Consider the following 25008-nt stretch of genomic DNA (forward strand, 5'->3'; position numbering starts at 1 on the left):
TCATGAAGATCAACTGTTAGGCGAAAAAATTGGTCATGAAGATCAACTGTTAGGCGAGAAAATTTGTCATGAAGATCAATTGTTAGAAGAGAAAATTTGTCATGAAGATCAATTGTTAGAGGAGAAAATTGGTCATGAAGATCAATTGTTATAAGAGAAAATTATCACATAAATCACTAAAGTAGAAAATTGTTTACAACAGAATATGGCCATGAAGATCAATTGTTAGAAGAGAAAATTGTCGCATAAATCATTTCTAGAGTAGAAAATTGTTGTAGAAAACGAATCACACTTTCAGCCACCAGCAATTTTTCATAGTCTGATTCTTCCATATAAAGGTGAATAGGAGTGCCTCTTGCGCATCTCGCTACCATCCTCGCGACATCGATCCAACATACAGTAACAGAAATAATGCGCATAGTGGGAAAACGACTATATGGTTCAACAGAGCATAGTTTCTTGTTTTTTGGTAGTTGCATATTTCCACTGCTGACGCGTCACGTTTACCAGATTCAAATGCAACGTTTTTTGGCAGCGCTAGAAAGTCGAAAGTCTACCGAGACCCTTTAGTCTTGGGTTTATCGGTTTTAATTCGAATGTTTTTACGTAGGGGCCGATAGTAATGCTGCTCAATCTTAGGAATTAGCATTGAGATCTATTGGAGACAATGGTTTAGGGGTCATTCAAGTATTACGTCAGCATCGAGGGAGGAGAGGATGGGGGTTTCGGATTTGCTGACTTTTGATGACAAAGGGGGGAAGAGAGGTTTGAAGGTTGCTTACGTCATCAGCCATCCCTTTTTTGAAGATATGAAATATTCTAAACTGCTGACGAAATTTTGCTAACGGGGGGGAAAGGGGGGGGGGGGTCAGTATTTTGCTGGCTTTTGCTGACAAGAGGGGGGGGGGGTAAAAAATGGCTGAAAATCTGGTTACGTAATACTTGAATGGCCCCACCTTTCGGAGGGCTCAACCTTTCGGATAGTGCGGGGCCACTTCATGGGTTTGGAAACATGTCGAGTGCCACTTCAGTGGTATGAAAATTTGTCGCAGGGCACCCAAATGATCTGAAAGTGTGTCGCGCATGAGCCATATCCGTCCGAATATCGGCTGTTTTCTGAGTTAGTGGGCCATTCAAGTATTACGTAAGCAGATTTTCAGCCATTTTTTACCCCCTGCCCCGTCAGCAGCTTAGAATATTTCATATCTTCAAAAAGAGGTGGTTGATCACGTAAGCAACCTTCAAACCCTCCTCCCCACCTTGTCATCAAAAGTCAGCAAATCCAAAACCCCCTTCCCCATCTCGATGCTGACGTAATACTTGAATGACCCCTTATTTTTCCCCCCTGTCTTGAAAAAAGCTTGTTGTTATCGTGACCTAGCGATACTAACCCTGCAAACCTTTTTTTTCGGGTTTTTATGGATTTTTAAAGATTTCACGGATTTTTTGCTCACCCTGTATGTTATTACAATCAATTTCTGTTGATTTCAATACTGTTTCAAGGCTAACAACTCGAAATTTCTCTTTGACCCTAGAATGTTACCTAAAAAAAATCTATGCTTAGTAATACCTATCTGTGAATACGTCTTTTAGACGTATAGGTACCATTCTAGGGTTAAGAAATTAATTGCGGCCCACCCTCTCTAAGCCATATGGTGTCATAATTAGCCATATAACTCATGCACAGTGGGTTAAATGAGGCCCTCGAGCTTATCTGATGTGGCCCGCCACCACAATCCTAATTTTCTAAAACAAAGAACTGGGCGGCACATATACAGATCGCTCAAGTAACCCGTGGCGCAATTTCAGATTACTCAAGTAGGCCCGTGGCACATTCACGTATTACTTGAATGAACCGCGTCACAGTTCCAGAACACTTAAGCGTTCGTGGCACATTTAGAGATTCTTTAAGTCATATATGTTTGGCACAGTTTTAGAGCACTTAAGCGGCCCGCAGTGTGGTTCTACAACACTCAAGCTACCCTCGACACATTCACAGATCACTTGAGTCACCCGCGACACATTGCCAGGTTACTTAAGTGATTCGCGGCACATTTAGTGATATGTGACACAGTTTTAGAGCACTCAGGCGGCCCGCTGTGCAGTTATACATCACTCAAGTTACCCGCTGCACCTTCCCGGATTACGTAAGTGATCCGCGGCACATTCCCAGATCACGTAAGTGGTCCGCTATACATTTCAGTAGCATTTCAGTGGCCCGCAACACATATCTAGAACACTTGAGCGGTCCGCGAAACATTTCCGTAGCTCTTAAGTGGCGCTGCAACACATATCTAGAACACTTGAGCGGCTCTCGACACATCTCCAAATCACTTCAAGGATCCGCGGAACATTTAGACATCACTAAAGTGGCTCTGTAGAGGACTTATTAACAGATAGAATGCTACCTCAAGTGGCCCACAAACTGAGGAAAGGTTTTTCTTGTTTTGTTTTTTTTTCGTGCCCACACTCACTAAAGATGTCATTAAGAATATTTCATATTTTTTTATAAACGGAGGTTGATCACGTTTCAAGCATCATTCAAACCTCATCCCTCGTCACGAAAAGCCCACAAACCCAAAACCCCCACCATCTATGCTGACCGTAATACTCAGTAACGACCACCCCCCGCACCATCTATGCTGACCGTAACACTCAGTAACGACCCCCACCATCCATGCTGACCGTAATACTCAGTAACGACCCCCACCATCTATGCTGACCGTAATACTCAGTAACGAGCCCCCCCCCCCATCTATGCTGCCCGTAATACTCAGTAACGACCCCCACCATCCATGCTGACCGTAATACTCAGTAACGACCCCCACCATCTATGCTGACCGTAATACTCAGTAACGAGCCCCCCCATCTATGCTGACCGTAATACTCAGTAACGAGCCCCCCCCCCATCTATGCTGCCCGTAATACTCAGTAACGACCCCCACCATCTATGCTGACCGTAAAACTCAGTAACGACCACCACCATCTACGCTGACCGTAATACTCAGTAACGACCCCCACCATCTATGCTGACCGTAATACTCAGTAACGAGCCCCCCCCCATCTATGCTGCCCGTAATACTCAGTAACGACCCCCACCATCTATGCTGACCGTAAAACTCAGTAACGACCACCACCATCTACGCTGACCGTAATACTCAGTAACGACCCCCACCATCTATGCTGACCGTAATACTCAGTAACGACCCCCACCATCTACGCTGACCGTAACACTCAGTAACGACCCCCACCATCTACGCTGACCGTAACACTCAGTAACGACCCCCCACCATCCACGCTGACCGTAACACTCAGTAACGACCCCCACCATCTACGCTGACCGTAATACTCAGTAACAACCCCCACCATCTACGCTGAAAGTAATACTCAGTAACGACCCCCCCCCCCACCATCTACGCTGACCGTAACACTCAGTAACGACCCCCACCATCTACGCTGAACGTAACACTCAGTAACGACCCCCACCATCTACGCTGACCGTAACACTCAGTAACGACCCCCACCATCTACGCTGACCGTAACACTCAGTAACGACCCCCACCATCTACGCTGACCGTAACACTCAGTAACGACCCCCCCCCCCCACCATCTACGCTGACCGTAATAATCAGTAACGACCCCCACCATCTACGCTGACCGTAATACTCAGTAACGACCCCCCCCCACCATCTACCCTGACCGTAACACTCAGTAACGACCCCCACCATCTACACTGACCGTAACACTCAGTAACGACCCCCATAGCTCAGTAACCGAAAATGGAAACACTCAGAAAATACGGGACGCGACTGGATGAAAATTATTTAACTCCCCTTATTTTCTACTAAAAGCTTCGGTTTCAAATGCATTTAGAAACTTTAAAAAAATAACTCTTTTTTTTCCCCCCCTGGTTTCATTTCAAAACGGATGATTCTAGCTGTTGCCGTCCCGATGCCATTAATGTATTTCCCCCCTCTCCGTTTAATATTATAATTTCCATAATCTCTACATGTTTAGAGGCAAGTATAAAACAGCTGGCGTGTGTATCTGAATTTAATTTTTCTTATTATTTCCCGGAGCTTTTTTCCCCGAATAATAATATCAAGCCGAACGTTATAACCGCGTTTCTTAATAAATCCCTTCCGGGGGAAAACGTTTTTCCCCCTTCTTTTTTGTTAATCATTTTAAAGTGGTTTCAAGATGGAGGTTCTTTCTTCAAGGGAAGAAACGTTTTCTTCTAGAAGTTTCTTGAAGTACTATATCGTTACGTTTTAAGGAGCAGTTTGTATATGCTTTATCCGAATTTAAAAGTAACTGAATAATATTTTTATAATGGGGAGGAAATAATAATAATAATATTCGCGTTTTCGGAGGAAAATGATGGCAACACTGCCGTGTGTGTGCTGATGGCATGCAGGGAAGCAAACGTTCATCATACGAATACTAAAAACAACCTGTCTCATAGCCAGGGATAGATCTAATCCGACACTTGCAGTCGCAAGATTAAAAGCGCATTAAAAACTTAATTTATCGATATTGTTACGAAAATTGTTTAAACAGTCACTATTTATCATGTGTTATGTCGTTTTTCGCCTGTAAATCTCGCCAAATTCACAACGAACTCGGCAAGTCTGGCGAATCCTCGATGCCGTAGCGCCAAAAGAATTGTAGGGGATTACGCGCTAGCCGCCGAGATTACGCTACATGTTTCTCGTTTCCCCTTGTAGGTATAGTGGCGCCGCTTCCGCAAAACTTAGAGAGCAGTTTGTGGAATTTTAGTTGGAAGACGGTTTTTTTTTTTGATCGCCCTCTCTTATCCGTCCGTCGAAAGCGCTGCTTGTGAATACGTGTAAAAATAGCTGTTCTGTAAAATAAATCTGTGTGTCCGTGAAATTGGTTTACCGTCTCGTGTGTGTTCACTATACAAATCTACAATTTTAGATCGATCGTCACCAGATTTTGCATATATACCAAATGTCCCAAATGGGCAAAAAACTGTCGAGCAACAATGGTTTTCGGGGCCTCGACAATCACTTTCGGAACGTTTACTTTGGTTACAGTGGTTCCCTAGCAATGCGTTTCAGACCTGTTATATGCCTTTACAATGGTTTGTCACTTCTTTAATGCTCCTAGTATATTGAGAAAAACTAGACAGCGCTGGGTGTTATAGCTAGTATATATATATATACAGTTCATTTTCTGTCTGTGTGATCTCTATACAAATCTAAAATTTTAGACCGATCGTCGTCAAATTTTTCATGTATATCATGCATTTTTCATGTGTAACAGGGCCAGTATTGGAGGATAGGCTACTTTAAAAGTTCGTCAGAGCTGGGCAAGTGCCCGAAATGGGCAAAAAACTATCGAGCAACAATGGTTTTCGGGGCCTCAACAATCACTTTCGGAATGTTTACTTTGGTTACCGTGGTTCCCTAGCAATGCGTTTCAGACGTGTTATATGCCTTTACAATGGTTTGTCACTTCTTTAATGCTACTGGTATATTGAGAAAAACCAGGCAGCGCTGGGTATTATTGCTCTCCCCAGCGCGACCCAACCCGCAAGGGTAAAAGGCTTATATCCCTGGAGGGACAGAGCCTGGGCCGCGATTGGTTTGTCGGGTATTATTGCTAGTTAATATACAGGGCGTTCTGTTAATGGACCGACAAACTGAGAGGATTGTTAGTAGACATCACGAGGAACAAAAATTGCGATGAAACATGGTATCGCAAACCACTTGGAGAGGGTGAGAATCGCGAAAAACGCATGCAGGTCTCGACGTCACAACGACAAAAAGTACAATAATACCTACAAAAAGATTTATTTGATCAAACATTACAAGAGTTGTTGGAAGTGGCGGCTGACGCCATTGCAGAGTCTACAACGGCGTAAAAACGATTCCCGGACGCGCTCGAAGATACCAGAGGTACGCTTTTGATGTCTGCCGCAGCGACGACAATCCGCGCTATGAGATCCTCCGGTGTGTCCACATAAAAGAGTGATTAAAAGTTACCGCATAGGAAAAAAGTCACACGGATTGAGATTGTCCGGCGGACGTGGAGGCCAAGCAACGGGTCCCGCACGTCCAATCCACCTCCTTGGGTATGTAACATGGAGGTGATTACGCAACTCGGGGGAAAAATGTGCAGGAGCACCATCATGCATGAACACTGCATGGCACTGCGGCCGGCACACTTTCCTCGTTCGTGTAGTCGGCCATCTCGATATTCATTGAAACAGACAACTAACTGCTACACGTTCTTACTACCGCAATAGCGCTAATTCACGTCGTCCGCAGCGCGTGATCCTACCCCAGCGCATCCGTTTCTCGACGCTGCTTACGTCAGATATGGTGAGCGAACCCACGAACGCATTCAGCGATCAACTGGCATCCACATTTCGTCTCCTCTGGACGATCAGAGCCTGCATGCGTTTTTCACCCTCTCAATGTGGTTTGCGACACCAACGTCCCATTGCAATTTTTGTTCTTGATGCCTACTAACAACCCTCTGAGCTTGTCGGTCCATTAACAGAACACCCTGTACATTGAGAAAGAAATATAACGAGAAGGAAACCGTGTTTACACATATCGGTGGTACAAGTCAAACTGGCCTGTTTACAAACACACGCAAGCAGCGAGAGTGGGGCGAGGGGGGAGGGGTGCGTCGTCTATACGGACAAGAACGCACTACAGATCTAAGGAGTTTCATTGCCACGAATTTTAGAGGGATTTAAAAACACTTATAAAATCTTCGAATTTTACAGTGAAGGGGCGGAAAAACTACCCCCCCCCTCGCCCCCCCCCCCCCGAAAAATAATCCTTGTTACAGCATAAATTTCTCATAAGCGCAACCATTAAGCAGTGATTCTTAGATTGTCAGTGAACTCCATGGTGCTCGCGGGCAACAGGTTGATGATGATACTAGGCACAGGTGGTGCTCTCCATGATCAGAAAAGGTTGCAGACTTATGGAGTAGAGAACTATATTGAAAGCAGGAGTTTTGGATGCTCAATATACATCCTGATTCCAGAAATTACTCATTTGCGAAAACAATTTCGTCACAATAACGTGGAAGACAGACAGTACTTAATGATTTAACGTGGGTAACATACTAAGGTTGCCCAGAAAGTAGGGCGGACTCATCGTCCTCCATTAGACAAAAAAAAAGAACCGGTTTTGCCATTCCGAGTAACGTAAAATCGTTATAGGAGCTATCGTTATAGGAGGATCTCAAGGAGCCTAAGAGCTAATTTTCTTACTCCGTCCCGGCCCTGCGGCAAAACTGCAGCAGACAGCTATCGCTACAGCCGATAGCTGTGGACTAAAAACCAACCAAAAAAAATTACATGAAACAAACTAGTTAAGTTCAAGGAGCCCAAGATAACCCTAGACAAATGAGGCTGAACATATTTCCTCGAGAAAAATGAAGGGAATCGGAATATTCTCTGACCACAAGGAGTCATCGCCAATTGTCGCTAGCAAATCGCCAAAGGTGAGAAAAATTGCCAATTGTCACTGAAAAATCGCCATTGGCAGGAAATGAAGCGTTACTGGAAGTTCGCAGGGGATTGAAATGCATTTCACGAAAAAAAAATTGTCATGTGGCCTCAGGGCCGGGACGGAGTAAGCAAATTTTCCTCTCTTAATCTCCTTGAAACCATATGCTTACTCATCCGTTGTCTTTGAACAAACGTGTGACTTCAGTATTCCTTTAAGACCGGCGTCTTAAGCAATAAGTTGGCATTTCAAATATTTGTGATATCAATATTCATATTCAGAATCACATAATTATCATAATATGAATTGAAAGATGAACTTTGCCTAAAATGCGATGGGGAAAAAGGGACATTTAACTAAAATCTCGAAGGGGAAAAACTACCGAAAAGTCCCGTAAATACCAACAGCAAACAATAACACTGATGAGAAACAATTTTTAGAAATTCCCTACAAATAAGAGCGAAGAAACATCAAAACAGAATGAAACATAATTCCTTTCAAACAACAAAAAAACACATAGCGCCAATATGCCAAATAGTTATCAAAAAAGGATAAGTCAAACGGATAATTAAAATCACGAATACACCCTGAAATAATGATAATAATACAGGACGTTGGGGGGATTCTACACGAAAAACAGCCGACAAAAATATTTGAAATACCCTTTTGTTAAAACGAAAAGCTTATATTCTCAGAAATATATTCAAAATTCTCCGAATATTTTCGAGATAATAATAATAATAATAATACACAAACGGTTGTTTAGAAACAACGTATGCATAATAATAATAATAATAATAATAATACTATTTTTTTTGGTTTATTTTTCGATATTATTTAGGAATTCTTCCCGAAACAATTCCTGGAACAACTCGAGTAAATAAATTTTTCCCCTTACGAAAAATCCCTGTTTATTTTTGCTTTTTCCCTCCTTCTTTACGGAATATGTATCAGTTCAGAGAGGAGGGGAAAAAAAAATAATTAATAATAATAACAACGAAAAAAGTTCTCTAATAATACTAATTATTATCACTTGAAGTGCGGGAGGGATGAGAAAAAAAGATAAACTTGTTGAGAATAATTACCAAAAAGGGATATTATACTAAAAAAGAAAAAGAGTCCATTACATTGCATCACGAATACATTATCTCTAGATTGTTTTTCTAAATTTTTATTCGTAACGAGGTAGGTGTATCAAGAGCGTATCACGTGACAAGATTTCAAATCAATTTACGGTGGTGGAAAAAAAAAAAATTGCAATTTCTTTTTTTTTTTTTGGTGGGATGCGAATTTTTTTATTTGATGGGAATTTAATTTTTTATTCCCCCCCCCCCCGTGGAATTGAATTAACAATTTTGTTTTGTTTTTGAAATTGCGATTTACTTTTTTTGTTGGAATTTTTGCACATTTTCGATACCTGATTCTATTTTATTTTATTTATTTTTTTCGGTGCTTTTGGCGATAATTGGTGAGAGTTGTCAACTTTTTTGGCGATGATTGGCGAGAGTTGGCAACGTTTTTGGCGATAATTGGTGAGAGTTGGCAACTTTTCTGGCGATAATTGGTGAGAGTTGGCAACTTTTTTGCCGGCAATTGACAAAATTTTGGTGACAGTTGGCGACTGTGTTTCCTGTTGTTACGAATCTAAATTTGTCCCTTATTTTTTTCCCCCGAGAAAACACGGTTGGCCTCACCGTTATGCGAAATAGGGGTCGTTCAAGTATTACGTCAGCATCGATGGGGGGGGGGGAGAGAGGGGTTTCTGTTTTGCTGACTTTTGATGACAAGGGGGAAGGGATTGTTGATGATGCTTACGTCACTCTCTATGGAAATGTGAAATATTCTTAAAGATGCTTAATGGCATCTTACTCGGTGCGCCAAAAACGAGAAAACACTTTCGCTAGTTTGTGGGCACCTCAACTAATATCCCCCCTTAATGATAAATCCCTTACAGAGCCACTTCCGCGATCTCTAAATGTTTCACGGATCCTTCAAGTGCTCGGGTTAAGTTCCCGGGCTGTTTAAATGCTCTGGAAATGTGTCCGGGCCGCTTGAGTGCTCTGGAACTGTGCAACGCATCACTCAAGTGATCCGTAATTATGCCACGGTTAACTTAAGTAATCTGGGAATGTTCTGCGAGTAACTTGAGTGATGTAGAATCGTAGTGGGGGCCGCTTAAGTGCTCTGAAATTGTGCAACATACAACATTTTGAAGCTTTGTATGCCATCAGCGATTTTTTTTTCATTGATTTTAATGATAATTGACATCATTTTGGCGGCAAATGGAAATATTTTGGTGACAGTTGGTGACTGTATACCCTGGAAATTGAGGATCTGGATATTTCTCCCATTTTCCTCGAGGAATTATAATTCGCTCACCATAATTGGTGAATTGGGGTGAAATGCAAGATATTGAAGATTTGTATGACACACATTACCGGCAATATGTAGGTGACGATCGACAACATCTTGGCGATAATTGGCGCGGTCCTATACAGTAGTACTCCGAGTTGAGCTACGCGATTTTCTGTGAAAAGTGCAGATTTCTGATATTCAAGGATATTTTTTTCTTGCTGCTTTAACCCAAGATATATCCAGTCTCGGGGCCCCCATAAAAATCTCCGAATTGGGTCCCGGCTTCTTGATTGGACAGGCCCTGGATTTCGAGAAATTTTTCGTGGCTCTCGGGGGGAGGGGGATGTCCGACAAGTCTCCAGATGAGGGCCCCCCCCCCAGGGAAAAGTTGATATTTTTTCATGTCGGGGGACCTTGGGTGGATCTCAGTGTTTTTTGTTGTTTAACATTGCAGAATTTTCAACTGGAAGCCCGAGATAAATCCAGTTTGGAGCCCCACTAAAAATCTGCGTATTGGGTCCCGGGTAATTGGTTGGGGGGCCATTGATTTTATTCGTTGTTAAAATGAATATAAATGAAAATTTTTCGTGACCCTCACAGAGAGGATGTCCGACAAACTTCCAGGTCGGTGGTCCCACGTGGTGGTTGGCAGGTTTCATTTTGGGGGGCCCTGGATGAATCACATTGTTTTTTTTGTTTCTCGTGTCGTTGTTTTACACTGTAAAATTTGCAACAGTAGAAACCCGAGATTAGTCCAGTCTGGGCTTCGCTAAAATTCCACGAATTGGGTCCCGGGTCCTTGATTGGAGGCCCTAGAATTTATTTGTTGGTAAAATGAATACAAGTGAAGCTTTTTCGTAGTCCATCAGGGCTCCAGTCTGGGGGAACCCAATGGGGGAAGTACTTGATGAATCACATTTGCACTTTATCACATACCCCCTTTATTATTGTAAAATTCGTCAGTCATGTGACATGTCACATTTCAATAGCACTCTGATGAAGTGGGACGAAATAAACAAGATATGTTGTGAAGTAAAAAAGCAAGGGGCTGTTGTTCGCCGCCACAGGCGGTAGGGGGGGCCTCTGCCCCTCCCCCCCAAACTTCCAGTCTATGAAAGACAACATTTTTCAGGGTATAACAATGAGTTCAGGTATAACAATGGGGTTTTCTTTCTTTTGTTAAAGATTTAAAGTTAGAATCTTTTTCAGGAGCGATTATTCCCCACAAGAATCGGTTTTAAAAATCTCCAGAGAAACTTCAACAATGGATTTGAAAAAGAAATTAATCTGTTATTGGAATAGATATATTTTCTCGTCTCGATAGGATTCCTCCTAGAGTGAGTGAGTGCAGACAGCAATGGATTCTCGGAAAGCTGTCGGTGAGACGATCGATTTCGAGCGGTTTTCTTCCTTGCTTTTGACGTGAAAACGTCTATTCGCTGCTCCTTACAAGTTTTTTGGCCGGTCGAACTTTCGTCGTGTGATAGATTTGAGTCGGCAATACCTACGAGACTGAAACAATGTGTGTGCAACGGTTCACCGACAACAATTCACCGCCATGCAATTCACCGCTAGGAAAATTCACCGCCATGCAATTCACCGCTAGGAAAATTCACCGCTGGGAAAATTCACCGCCATGCAATTCTCTGCTAGGAAAATTCACCGCCATGCAATTCACCGACAACAGTTCGATGCGAGTCAGGAAGCGAGGGAGTGAGCGGTTGAGTTACTGAGTCAGTGAGAGAGGAGTGAGTGGGGGATTGGAGCGAGTGAGTGATTTAAAGAGTGAGCGAGCCAGCTACAGAGTGAGTGAGTGAGTGATTGAAAGAGTGAGTGAGTGAGTGATTGAAAGAGTGAGTGAGTGAGTGATTGAAAGAGTGAGTGAGTGAGTGATTGAAAGAGTGAGTGAGTGAGTGAGTGATTGAAAGAGTGAGTGAGTGAGTGAGTGATTGAAAGAGTGAGTGAGTGAGTGAGTGAGTGAGTGAGTGAGTGAGTGAGTGATTGAAAGAGTGAGTGAGTGAATCATTTGTGACACTACTAGGTTAAAACTAACTAATTTACTCACACCATCACTCACTCACTCACTAGGTCACTCTCACATACTTACTAGGTAACTCACTCACATACTCACTAGGTCACTCTCACATACTTACTAGGTAACTCACTCACATACTCACTAGGTCACTCACTCACTCATTCAATTACTAGGTCACTTACTCACTCACTCACATACTCAGTAGGTCACTCACTCACATACTCATTAGGTCACTCACTCACTCCTCTCTCACTGACTCAGTAACTCAATCGCTCACTCCCACGCTAACTGACTCGCATCGAACTGTTGTCGGTGAATTTTCCGGCGGCGAATTGTTGTCGGTGAATTGCTGGCGGTGAATTTTCCGGACACGGTGCTTGTCGCGCAAGATGTGGTTTGCGTGCGACGTCATCGCGCAGGTGGTTTGCATGCGCGTGATAGTCACACACACACACACGCGAATTATCTTCGCGTATACTGTATAAGTTAGTATAGCGCGAAAACGCGATCGGTTTGAGGTAGGACGTTGATATTCTCGTGTCGCTTGTAAAGAGCTCGCAGACCACTACTAGGACCTAAAGTGAGGCAGTAAAATTAGTCGCCGGAATATAAGTGAAAATTTATATATTAAAATTAACAAAATAATTAAAGATGTCGTCTCGTATGACTCTTCCTTTCAAACCGAGTGCAACTAAGGTCTATCACCATCTCTATGGGCGATTTACTGCCTAGTGAGTTGTATCGGAAGTGTAACTATGTGTGTGTACCTAACAATCTGCTAATAAGTAAGTGCGTCATTTATTGGAATGGAATAGGATTCGCGACCAAACTCCCGATTTCGATTTTTCTTGATTAAATATTATTTCATAAGAAATTCCTAAAAAAAAACATTAAAACGCTTTAAGATGAAAATATTTATTAGAATTTCTTTTCCTTCTCCAATATTTTCCCCGATATCCAAGAAACTTCCACGTATTCGCCCGAATAAGTGTTCGTACAGCTCGTAGAGAAGCGTTTACTCTCAACCAACAACACATGTAGAGAGTTTTTGAGCCGGAGTTTGGCGCCCATAATGCGTTCTCTTCAAGATCAGCAAACATAATGGCGCTGCAGCGGCCGCACTTTCCTCTCATAAAAGAATATATTTCTGGAGCTACTGCTGAATATTTCATATCAGTAGAAAATATTGAATATCATCATTTCGTTTCCTTCCCCCCAAATATAAAATTTTCGTATATAATAAATAGACAAATATATGAACCGAAAAATCTGTGCTGAACGCAATTTTTATATGTATTCTGTGCTTTTGCTCTCGAAATCCAACATGAAAAATTCATGTTCATGATAAAGAACTTCGTTAGGTTATTCAAGATATTCATCGGTATCGATAATGTAGTGTTTTGCGATTTCCAAAGTTAAAATTTCTGCGTCGAATTTACTGGGAATGGGGCATCTGAGTATTTTAGGGCTCCCGTTTTCCAGATTCTTGAAAATTAGATGAATTGGGCGAGTTTTATTTCGTGTCTGGAGTCTTGAAGATTTTTATAGTTTGACTTCTTGACGGTCACGGGCGTAATATTACGTCCAAACACCAGTGGAATAAATTGAAACACTTGTTCGCTGTGTTTTCTTTCCTCTCTCTCTCTCTCTCCACCTTCGCCAATTTTTATAGCAACCCTAAAGCCGGCATTAAACTATAAAAGTTTTGTAAAAGCTCTTTGATAAAACTTGAAAAATTCAACCAATAAGCGTCTCGGTTACGTTTGCTCAAATGTAACCGAGACGCTTATTGGTTGCATTTTTGAAATTTAATCTATCTTTTATAAAGTAATGCCAGCCTAAGAAGGAAGTTGCATTTCCTTTCCCTCCTTTTTTTATAATGCATTTTTCTACTATATATAACTTACTTTCTTTCAAACCGAGCACAACTCAGGTCTATCACCATCTATGAGAGATTTACTCTACCTAGTGAGTTGCACTGGAAGTGTAACTATGTGTGTGTACCTAACAGTCTGAGTACGTATGTAGTGTTGTGTTTGATTTTGAGACTGGTAGATATGCTCGAAGTTACAGAAAACGCCAGTCGGAGGAAAGATCGCGTCGAAAGGAATGCAATAAGCCTTAAGGGTCCATTGCCGAGTTAATGGAAGAACTACGGCAGCGCCGAAAAGAAAACGAAAAAAACAAAAAAACGGTGCAAGGCGAGTACGCAGCTGGTCCATCGGGCGTACAGCGGCCTGCCACATTGGTGTAACCACCAGCATTAAAGAGATTGATAACTAAATTACATATAGTACCCAACACTTGTTATTATGATTTCATCACGACGTTTTCACGAGAAATCTACGGTCCGGACCCGAACGGCGCATACCCCATTCTTTATTGAAGCTGTGAGATAGATTGGCGTTTTTCCAAACTTTTTGCGGCATTAAAGAGAATTATTGAAACATTATTTATATTATAGGGAACTCTTGAAGCAAAAGAGATTTCTATTTTCTAAAAAATTTCTTGCGATGGAATCTGTTTTTTTAGAGAATCCTTTTGCGATAGAATCGATGTTCTAGGAAGCCGTCGGAGCAATTCTCAGATTCTGGAAAAAACATCATTGAAACAATTCTCAGATTGCTGGAAAACATCATTGAAACGATTCTCAGATTTTGGAAAAACGTCATTTGAAACGATTCTCAGATTCTGGGGAACATCATTGAAACAATTCTCAGATTCTGGGGAACATCATTGAAACAATTCTCAGATTCTGGGGAACATCATTGAAACAATTCTCAGATTCTGGGGAACATCATTGAAACAATTCTCAGATTCTGGGGAACATCATTGAAACAATTCTCAGATTCTGAGAAAACACCATTGAAACAATTCTCAGATTCTGAGAAAACACCATTGAAACAATTCTCAGATTCTTGCAAATGATCATTGGAACAATTCTCAGATTCCTGGAAAACATCATTGAAACGATTCTCAGATTTTGGAAAAACGTCATTTGAAACGATGCTCAGATTCTGGGGAACATCATTGAAACAATTCTCAGATTCTGGGGAACATCATTGAAACAATTCTCAGATTCTGGGGAACATCATTGAAACAATTCTCAGATTCTGGGGAACATCATTGAAACAATTCTCAGATTCTGGGGAACATCATTGAAACAATTCTCAGATTCTGAGAAAACACCATTGAAACAATTCTCAGATTCTGAGAAAACACCATTGAAACAATTCTCAGATTCTTGCAAATGATCATTGGAACAATTCTCAGATTCTTGCAAACGATCATTGAAACAATTCTAAGATTTAAGAAACCATCGTTAAAGCTATTCTAGGAAACAAGCGTCAAACAATTCACAGATTCTTGGAAACTAGCGTCATAATAATTCCCAGATTCTTGAAAGAAACGATTGCCATAACTCTCAGATTCTATAAAATGACCATTCAAACAATTCTCAGATTCCATGAAATCCTTATCGAAACTATTCTCAGATTCCATGAAATCCTTAAATCGAAACTATTCTCAGATATATATATATATATATATATTTTTAAACCACCATTGAAACAAATATGAGGAACGCCGTGATTTCAATCTTGAAGGCCGAGATCTCGACATTCCGTAGTGACGAAACGTCAAAAACCCTACAATCCAAAATCACTGTCTGACGTTCTCCTCCTTCAATACAACGCGAAACACCACCCCTAGCGGAAAAAATCGAACTAATTCAGAAATTCACCAGAGAGCACACAAAAACCCATTCAAAAATTTCAAAACATTCTGAAAATTGGTTATTTTCTCCCCCTCATTTTCTCAGACTGAACTCGAAATATAAATCACCCTGTACATTAGAAAAAAAAAGGTCGAAAGTGGGAGAAAAAAATCGGGAAAAAAATATTCTTCAAGTCCAATTATATCCCGGGAACGTAAAGCTCTAGAAATTCACCTTTTCTCGGAGGAATAACGAGTTTCCTACGAACGTGTCGTCAATTGGAAAAGGAATATTTCCTCAATTTTCTTTCCATATTCATGTGTATATATACAAAAATATATCTATATTTATGCGATTCAGTTCTCCCGGAATCGAAATAAATAACAAAGAGAAGAAAGGAGAACCGGGAGAAAAAAGCTATTTCTGGAGAATATAAACTGCCACGTTTTTCCCTCCCCCCTTAACTTTTCAATATCGTTTTCTGAGTGTGTCTGAAACTTTTCGATTAAACGACAAACGGCTACGAATTTGCGATTTATTTATTGTTGCCTTTTCTTCTTCTTCTTTTCAAATCTTTGAACATATTTCAGATACTTTTCGGGAGCGTTTGTTCGTGATTTTTACTCCCTGTTTGTGTTGTATTTTTAGAATGAAAATATTAAAAGGAACTTTTTAAAATTTCCCACGTATAAAAGTCGATATTTTTCAGCGATAAAAGAGGCTCAGGTAACAAACAATGCGTTCCTTTTCGGGGATTTAAAGTTGGAGCCTCTTTTTCAGGAGCGATTATTCACTTAAAAAATTGGTTTATATTTTCAACAATGGATTTTAGAAGTTAATCTGTTATTGGAGTAGATATTTTTTTTCTTCTCGATAGATTTTTCTCCGGAGTAGGTCTGTATACAACTATGGATTGTACACATATAGTTTCTCCAAATTTTTTAGCTCCACAGAACCCTTAAAACACTGATCATTTTGTAGAGGAATCCTTGAAGCACGAACTATGTAGTCTAAGGAATCATCGAGATGGAATCTATGTTCTAGGAAGCCCTTAAAATTAATCTGAGATTCTTGGAAACCAGCTTCGGAACAATCCTCAGATTACGGGAAAGCGTGGTTGAAATGATTCTACGGTTCTAGGAAACCATCGGTGAGAAAAATTGCTTGGGTAAACAATTTTCAGATTCTGTGTTAGATTATTTTGAAGCAGCTACAAATATAATTCTCAGATTCCAGGAAAAGTCAATATCGAAACAATTCTCATATTCTAGAAAACCATTGTCGAAACATTCTTCAGATACTTAGAAACCACCATTGAAACATTTCTCTGCTTCTTTCAAACCAGTTATCGATTGAAACAGTTCTCAGATTCTTTCAACCCTCATTAAAACAATTTTCAGATTCTTGTAAAACACGCTTGATTTAATTCATATTCTAATAAACCATCATCAAAACAATTTTCCGATTCTTGGAAATTATTTTTGGAACAATTCCCAGATTCTTCGAGACCACCATTGACAAAATTCTCTGATTCAGGCCGTGTGTAGAGGACTTATCAATAGAGGGAGAATGTTAGTTCAGGTCCTCACAAACTAGGAAAAGATTTTTCTCGGTTTCCGCAAACTCAATAATGATGCCATTAAGAATATATTTCATACTCTTATAAAGGGTGGCTGATAACGTAAGCATCATTCAACGCCCCCCCGTGTCATCAAAATCTCAGCAAACCCGACATCCCTCTCCCCACCATCGATGCTGACGTAATACTTGAATGACCCCTAAATGTTGATAGCCTGCGAAGAAAAACACAAATGGATTCCACCAGGCGGAGATGCATCCTTTCATATCGCGTCGTGTTAAATGACACGAAAAGATTTTTGGACATGTCACACACATTCAGAGCATTTCTCAGAGGACTGGTAACTACGCGTCGTATTGAATGTGTGACATGTTATGACACTTTCTATAAGCAATGGCGAGATAAATATCCATACGTATCGGGATTTTCCCACGCATTCATGAGAGTACGTATGAAATATTTTCTTCCGCGTAGTCAAGTCATCACGTGTCATGATAGCGTTGCTGTGGAGCAGGGATCTTTTACGACGGTGCTCACGGAAGTAAGCACCCGAAAGTGCCCGATACTTTTTACCGATTCCGTGCTCCTGAAGACGATCGACATCACAGCTGAACTATTCTTTTCACCAATTCATATCAATGCTGGGAGTACTTCAAGCCCGTGACGATTTTTGCCATTTCAGGTGCTCTTCTTTTGATGTGGAGCCTGAAAGTGCTCCCCCCCCCACTCAAATGGGGGTAAAGGCTCTTGTTGTAGAGAGTATCTAACAATTATTTATCAAAATTATTATATGGAGTAAATCTCACACTTATTCATCAAAATTATTGTGATATCTAACGCTTGTTTATGAAAATTATTATGTGGAGTGAATCTGACACGTATTAATCAATAATTATTAATTACAATATAATTATTGATATGATAAATTATATTGAATAATAAATAATAATATTGAATAATAAATAATAGTATTGAATAATAAATAATAATATTGAATAATAAATAATAATATTGAATAATAAATAATAATATTGAATAATAAATAATAATATTGAATAATAAATTATACTGACAATAATTTATTATTAATCAAAATTATTGTCAGAGTCCTACATTATCCATCATAATTATCAACGTTGTATCAAATAGGATCAACGGTTCGCCAGTAAAATGTGGCAAGAGGGGAAATTATAGACTTCCCCCTGTGTACGCGGGATATGCAATGACTAGCTGTTACCCGGGGCTTTGCTCGCGTGGATTTGGTAATGCGAAAATTACTCGGCGATGATTCTCCGATATAATATTTGAAGCCATCATGATCCCCTAAATGGTTGAATTTTGAAAAATCTCTTATTAGTGTTGAGTCTACATTAGGAAATAAAAACGAATTTCATATGTTTCACTTTAGCGGTTCCGGCTGGGCGTTATGCCTCTATATCATCGCGTAACCCCCCCCCCCTTAGGAACCCCTTTAGGGATGGAATTTCGAAAAATACCTTTTTAGTTGAGTCTCTAAGGGGTCATTCAAGTATTACGTCAGCATTGGGGGGGGGGGGGTTCGGATTTGCTGACTTTTGCTGACGGGGGGGGGGTCAAAAATGGCTGAAAATGTGTTTACGTAATACTTGAATGGCCCCTAACACGTTACAAAATAAAACTACTGGATGAATTTCATATTTGGAGCTTCGGCGGTTTCGTATCGGCGTGATTTCTATATGTAACCTTTAAACCCCCCCCCCCCCGACGTTATCATTCCCCCGTAGGGATACTGAAACCTGAAAGACCAGACACGCTCTCCCACGTTACTATTCCCATGGAACCTCCAACGTATAATGAGTGTGCTGGAAAGCAGCCAATCCCAAAGAGGTAGACCCCTTAGGGATCGAATTTCAAAATAAAAACCACAGTTCTTACCGAGTCTTTACTGACCGAATTTCATATTTGTAGCTTCAGCGGTTTCGGTTTCCCTTAGTGGGTCGAATTAAAAAAAATACCCTTCATAGGGCCGTGTTCACCGACATGGTTTAAACCTGTAGTTACAATTTTTGGATAAGAGATCAACATAGATTGGTTAAAACCCTGAATTTAACCAATCCGTGTCGTCTCTTTATCAAAAAATTCCAGATATGCGGTAATTATTTACCGCATTATTGGCCCGCGGGACGGAGGTTGTGCACCCCTGTCTCGGAGAATCTACTGCTGTGAGAATAAAAATCGATTTCACGACTAGGGTTTTTCATTTGCTAATAATACAGCAACATCATTGCAAAAGAAGTTTTAATGCACGTGAGAAGCAGCATTTGTTAATTGTTTCAACAATTCATAATAATTTAACAGAGCAAAACATTGAAATTCGTTTATAACGACAAGTCCGGGATGATGACAGTTTTCCTCTCGAGCTGTCGTTATAACAGACTTTTCCTGTAGTTACTCATTAAAAGATTGTTACTAGAGTATCTAGCGGTTATTAATTTGAATATTGTTGTAGAGTATCTAACAGTCATCTATTATATATTTTTTATAGAGTATCTAACAGTCATCTATTATATATTTTTTATAGAGTATCTAACAGTCATCTATTATATATTTTTTATAGAGTATCTAACAGTCATCTATTATATATTTTTTATAGAGTATCTAACAGTCATTCAATAAAGATATTTGTCATATGTTGTATCTAACCAATTAAATATTTTATTCAATGGAATATTATGGGGTATCTATACAACAGTTATTTATAAAAAATATTGCTATAGAATATCTAGCAGTTATTCACTGAAAATCATTTTTATGGGGTATCAAACAGTTCTTTATTAAACAATATATTGCCATCTCAAAAAGTTATTGCTACATCTAACAGTTCGAATATTTTATCAATGGAAACATTGTTATGGGGTATCCAACAGTTACCTATTCATTGAAAAATATTCTTTTGGAGTTATCTAATTGTTATTCATCAAAAATAGTATCACAAAGTATCTAACATCGGTTATTTTTTTAGGTATACTTCACCAATACTCGAGTAACCGACAGTAATTCATTCAAAAATGATTTTATGCAGTATCCAACAGTTATTAATTGAAAATATAAAATCGCTATGTCTAGCGGTTTGAATATTTCACTCATTGAAATATTGTTACGGAGTATTCAACAATTCATTTGAAAATAATTTTATGAACTACCGTGTGTGTATCTAACAGTTATTAATTTAAAAAAATGTGTTGCTATGTCTAGCAATTTGAATATTCCACTGATTGAACTACTAGTACAGAGTATCCAACAGTTATTTATTTAAAAATAATTTTATGAACACTTTATTTAACAGTTATTCCTTAAAAGATTGCTATGGAGTATCTAACAGTTATTCATAAAAAATACTGTTATGGAGTATCTAACGGTTATTCATAAAAATACTGTTATGGAGTATCTAACAGTTATTCATAAAAAATACTGTTATGGAGTATCTAACAGTTATTCATAAAAATACTGTTATGGAGTATCTAACAGTTATTCATAAAAATACTGTTATGGAGTATCTAACAGTTATTCATAAAAAAACTGTTATGGAGTATCTAACAGTTATTCATAAAAAATACTGTTATGCAGTATCTAACAGTTATTCATAAAAAATACTGTTATGCAGTATCTAACAGTTATTCATAAAAAGTACTGATATGGAGTATCTAGCAGTTATTCATAAAAAATACTGTTATGGAGTATCTAGCAGACATTCATTACAAACATTGTTGCGAATTATCTAATAGTCATTCATTAAAAAAAAATTATAGTTACGGAGTATCTAACAGCCGTGCATCAAAGCATAAAAAATTAATACTTTCCATGAACATCTAATTCTATAATTTTATTCCATTAATTTATTATTTTTGTTTGTGCTCCAGATTTCGAATTTTTTCAAAAATTTAGCAACCAAATGCTTTTTCTCTCTATATATTTCATTTCATAAATGTCATTTTTAATTTAGTAAATCAATTTATCTCGCAAAATTTAATTTATAAATTACATAAAATACACCACAAAGATGGAAACAAAAAAAATGCATTTCGATATTCGTCAGATTTAATTGCATTTTTCAATAATTTTAGAAAACAAACATACAAAAAAAATCAATTTCACAAATATTGCAGTAATCTAATATATCACTTACCTTCGAAGATGAAGTCACTGCCATTTATTTTCTCTGTGAATTAATTATCAGTGATACTCTTCATCGCAGGAATGATTTGTTTCTGGGATAATCACATTCAGAAAATGTGATTTAAAAAAAAAAAATCCACGTGCCGTAATTCGATATAATTCTTCTCTCTCTCTCTTTTTGTTCGGTTATAGCATCACATCATCGGATAGTACACAAGGGAAAACACACAACCGCTTCCCACGCGTTCGGAACTGAAACTGAAGATTCAATCTCCGAAGAAGGCGGGAAAAATCCGCGGAAAAAAAACTAAAGCCAGGAAGTGAGCTTCGGGGCGAGCCAAAAAGGCATTTCGGCGCCAAATTTGGCGCATTCGAATAATTATAAATTAATGGATATAACATATAAATAGATACGAAACGAATGGCAGTTTCGAAAGTGACTCTCGCTATCGGTATGAATTTATTAGCTCGGAATTTCCTACGAATTGATGTATGATTTTAATACGGGATGAATCTGTATCTATTATATTAATGAATTCCGACAAATATGTATTATTGATATTTCAAATGTCGCGACAACTGGAATTAGATTAATTAATAATTATTGCGAATTTCCAGACGAATGCCTGCATTTCCAAATCGGATTATCACGCAGTATATCAGTTACGAGGATACGGAAGTTTAAATGCAAAGAAGTTTAAATACGGAGTAGAAACCACAAGGATGCAATTTTTACACTGCACAGTCGACGTTCGTTATAACGACCCCCACGTTATTGCGACCATTCCATTACAACGACCAGTAGTGTAAGTCTTCAGCGTGGCCCGACCCCTCGGGGTAATTGGCTTATAATCCCCCCATCGGCCAAGTCCCAAACGTATTCATAGAACGAATATCATACGAGTTTTACTTCCGATATAACGATCCCTCTCCCATTATAACGTTCGTTTTTGACGGGATTAAGAAGGGGGGTGGTATATCGAACGTCGACTGTATTACATTGATTAACTGAATGCGTTACATTAAGAAAGGCTGCAATCGCTACTGTGCGTGTTTTAATGGAAGAAAGGTCGCGTCTCCTATGTGATATAAGGGTTCTTTGGACCTCTTGCCCGGTTTGCGAGAGGTCCTGGGTTCGATTCCCGGTATGGGCAACAAACTTTTCATCGCGAGTTCACCTCGGTATAATATCCAGAAAATAAGTCTCTTGATTTGATGTATGAGTCAGTCGTCCGGGAACCCGGGATGACTCTTATCATTTTTTTTTTGTTTTATCCATTCAATAGATTCACTACATTGGGGCCCAACAACTAACAAGGGGGCCCGCCTAAGATCCCAGCTTAGGGGCCCGAGTGTTGTGTTGGCAAGATGCTCGTCTACCACTGTGAAGGTTGCAGTCGTGGTCTCGGGTTCGAACCCGGGAGAGTATATAGTACGTAAGATATTTTCCCTTGCGAACTTAAAACGACCGCCGATAGACGGCGCCTTCATTTCCAACCAATGTTTGGTGAAATGGTTAGGGGCCCTGCTGCAGGATGTCGGGGGGGGGGGGTCCCGTGCTCTTTCTGAAACAAAGTCCCTCAAAGAAAGACGGAGATATCACCTGATCCAAAAATCCTGATTGAAGAAAACCCGGGCAGCGCCGGGTATTACAGCTAGTATTCTTCATCTTTTCATAAAGGGTGGTTTATGATGTAAGAAGCATCATTCAAACCCACTCCTCCCCTTGTCATCAAAAGTCAGTAAATCCGAACCCTTATCGACAGTGACGCTAGTGCTTCACCCGGTTAATACGTCACTCTGGTTACCGGGTCACTTTTTGGAAAATCCCAATTATCCTCGGGCAGGAATTGGCACAGCTATATCTTACTCCGTTTAACAAGCCCACTCCGCTTACTAAGTCATGTTTTTGCTCTCCCGAGAGTGTCTCATTAACGAGGTGGTTTGAGCGTACTTGAATGCCCGCTTATATACGACAACGCATTTATTCACAGCTGTAAAAATTACACGGAAAAAGAGGAAAATTTGTAATTTATCAAGTCGTAATTTAAATCGATGTTCTTTTTAAAAACATCGATTTTTTCCTCTTTTATTTATTTGAACAAAAGAATCGATGATCAAATAGTTCCAGGATGTGAAACCGTGTTGCGATGTTTGCTCTTATAACGGGAGAAATATCCTCGTACGAAATGAGGAATCATCTATCAAATATAATTTTCCACACGTTCTTTCCCCCGTTATCATTATAATAACACATTCGCTACTAATTCAAATATTTATTCAGGAGTTTTCCGGATATGCGTATTGTGTTCGTTCCGATTTACATACGTGTATCGATTTTTGAATTTTTCTCCCCTTCTTTGGACGTATATATTCGCCGTATGACTTAATCTTGTTTCCCGATTTTGTCTCAGTTTTCGAAAAGGTGTAGGAGAAATATTTACTCGGAAATATTTCTTCGGGACACGTTATCCTTGTTATACGCAACGAAGATGGAGTGCTTTTTCGGCTTCATATCTCGGAATCGGGGTGATGTTTTCCTGCGCCGAAAGATCGAGGTTTTTGCATAGAGTGTCGACGCAATGTGAGAATGGAAATATAACAAATATGGAAGGAAAGACAGATGTGTAGCTATGAAACAGCCTGATTATATTTTGAAATGCATATTCATAAGGGAGGATGTGGGGGGGGGGCATTTCGTGTTGGGGAGAAATTGTTCGAAGTCTTGGCGAGAATCAGTTTTCGTCGGCAAGTCATATTCTCCCACGTCACCAGTCTTTTTGGTTGCTTCTTTTTCCGCTTCGATTTCAATCGCGGATCCAGAGGACACAATGGGGGATATTGTCCACCCCCAAGAGACGAATAACAATGGGAAAGTAATGTCTGTCCCATACAATACAGAATGATCCGTTGCACCTACACAATGCCCCGCTTCTCCATCTCATCGACCTGCATCCGCCTGTCTCCGCTTCATTCCAAGTTCAAGATTTCTGCCTTCGCCATGTCCAAAGCTGAAGATTTCTGCCTTCGCTCCGATTGACGAAATGAGAAGGTTTTAAGAAGACGACATAACTCGGGCTTGCGGCTGTAAGAGTATAGAAACCATGACGACTCAAATCTGTACGACGCTTCTAAATCAGAGCAATGGACAATGAACATTCCTAGGCAGTTAGGGACACAACTGATCGATCAAATCGACATCATGATCATACACGGTTTACATTCATCCCACGCAGTTGACCATATTGGCATTGACGCAATCTGGACTCAAACTAATTCTATTCAAATGAAGGCAAATATCCCACGATATCGGTCCCGTGTGTGAGATCATTTCCTCATCATATTATGAGAAAAGATCAATAACATGAATGTATATATCATATTAACATGCGGTAAAGACGATTCGTCGCGGAAATAGTTATTTGCATGGGGCTAATTGCGGGGATAATCTCAGATAACGGGAATTCCATTTGACTACAATGATATAACAGAGTAAATATCCAAGCTTTTCGAACGCAAACAAATCGATGGGGCTGACGGGAAACAAAACGCGCCGCGTTCTTTGGGGGATAATTGAATTGTTTTCTTTCGGTCCGTGGCCGCGAAATTAATTAAAGGTACATTCGATTCCCTTCCAGGGATCGAGGAAGGGATTCGGTTCCCACAGACAACA

General features: G+C 39.8%; 1 protein-coding gene across 1 annotated transcript in view; it reads right to left on the minus strand.

The window, feature by feature from the left end:
- LOC149068092 (FMRFamide receptor-like) overlaps positions 1 to 21595 on the minus strand; it is a 143622-nt gene extending 122027 nt beyond the window's left edge. The window contains exon 1 of the mRNA XM_089251679.1: positions 21346 to 21595. The gene's annotated coding sequence lies outside the window, so the exon portion shown is untranslated. The remainder of the gene's footprint in view (positions 1 to 21345) is intronic.
- Between the last annotated feature and the right edge of the window lie 3413 nt (positions 21596 to 25008).

The sequence above is a fragment of the Pholcus phalangioides genome, unplaced genomic scaffold, assembly GCF_987345545.1.
Source record: "Pholcus phalangioides strain wild (caught in Gottingen) unplaced genomic scaffold, Ppha-v1.0 ptg000027l_1, whole genome shotgun sequence".
Lineage (NCBI taxonomy): Eukaryota > Metazoa > Arthropoda > Arachnida > Araneae > Pholcidae > Pholcus > Pholcus phalangioides.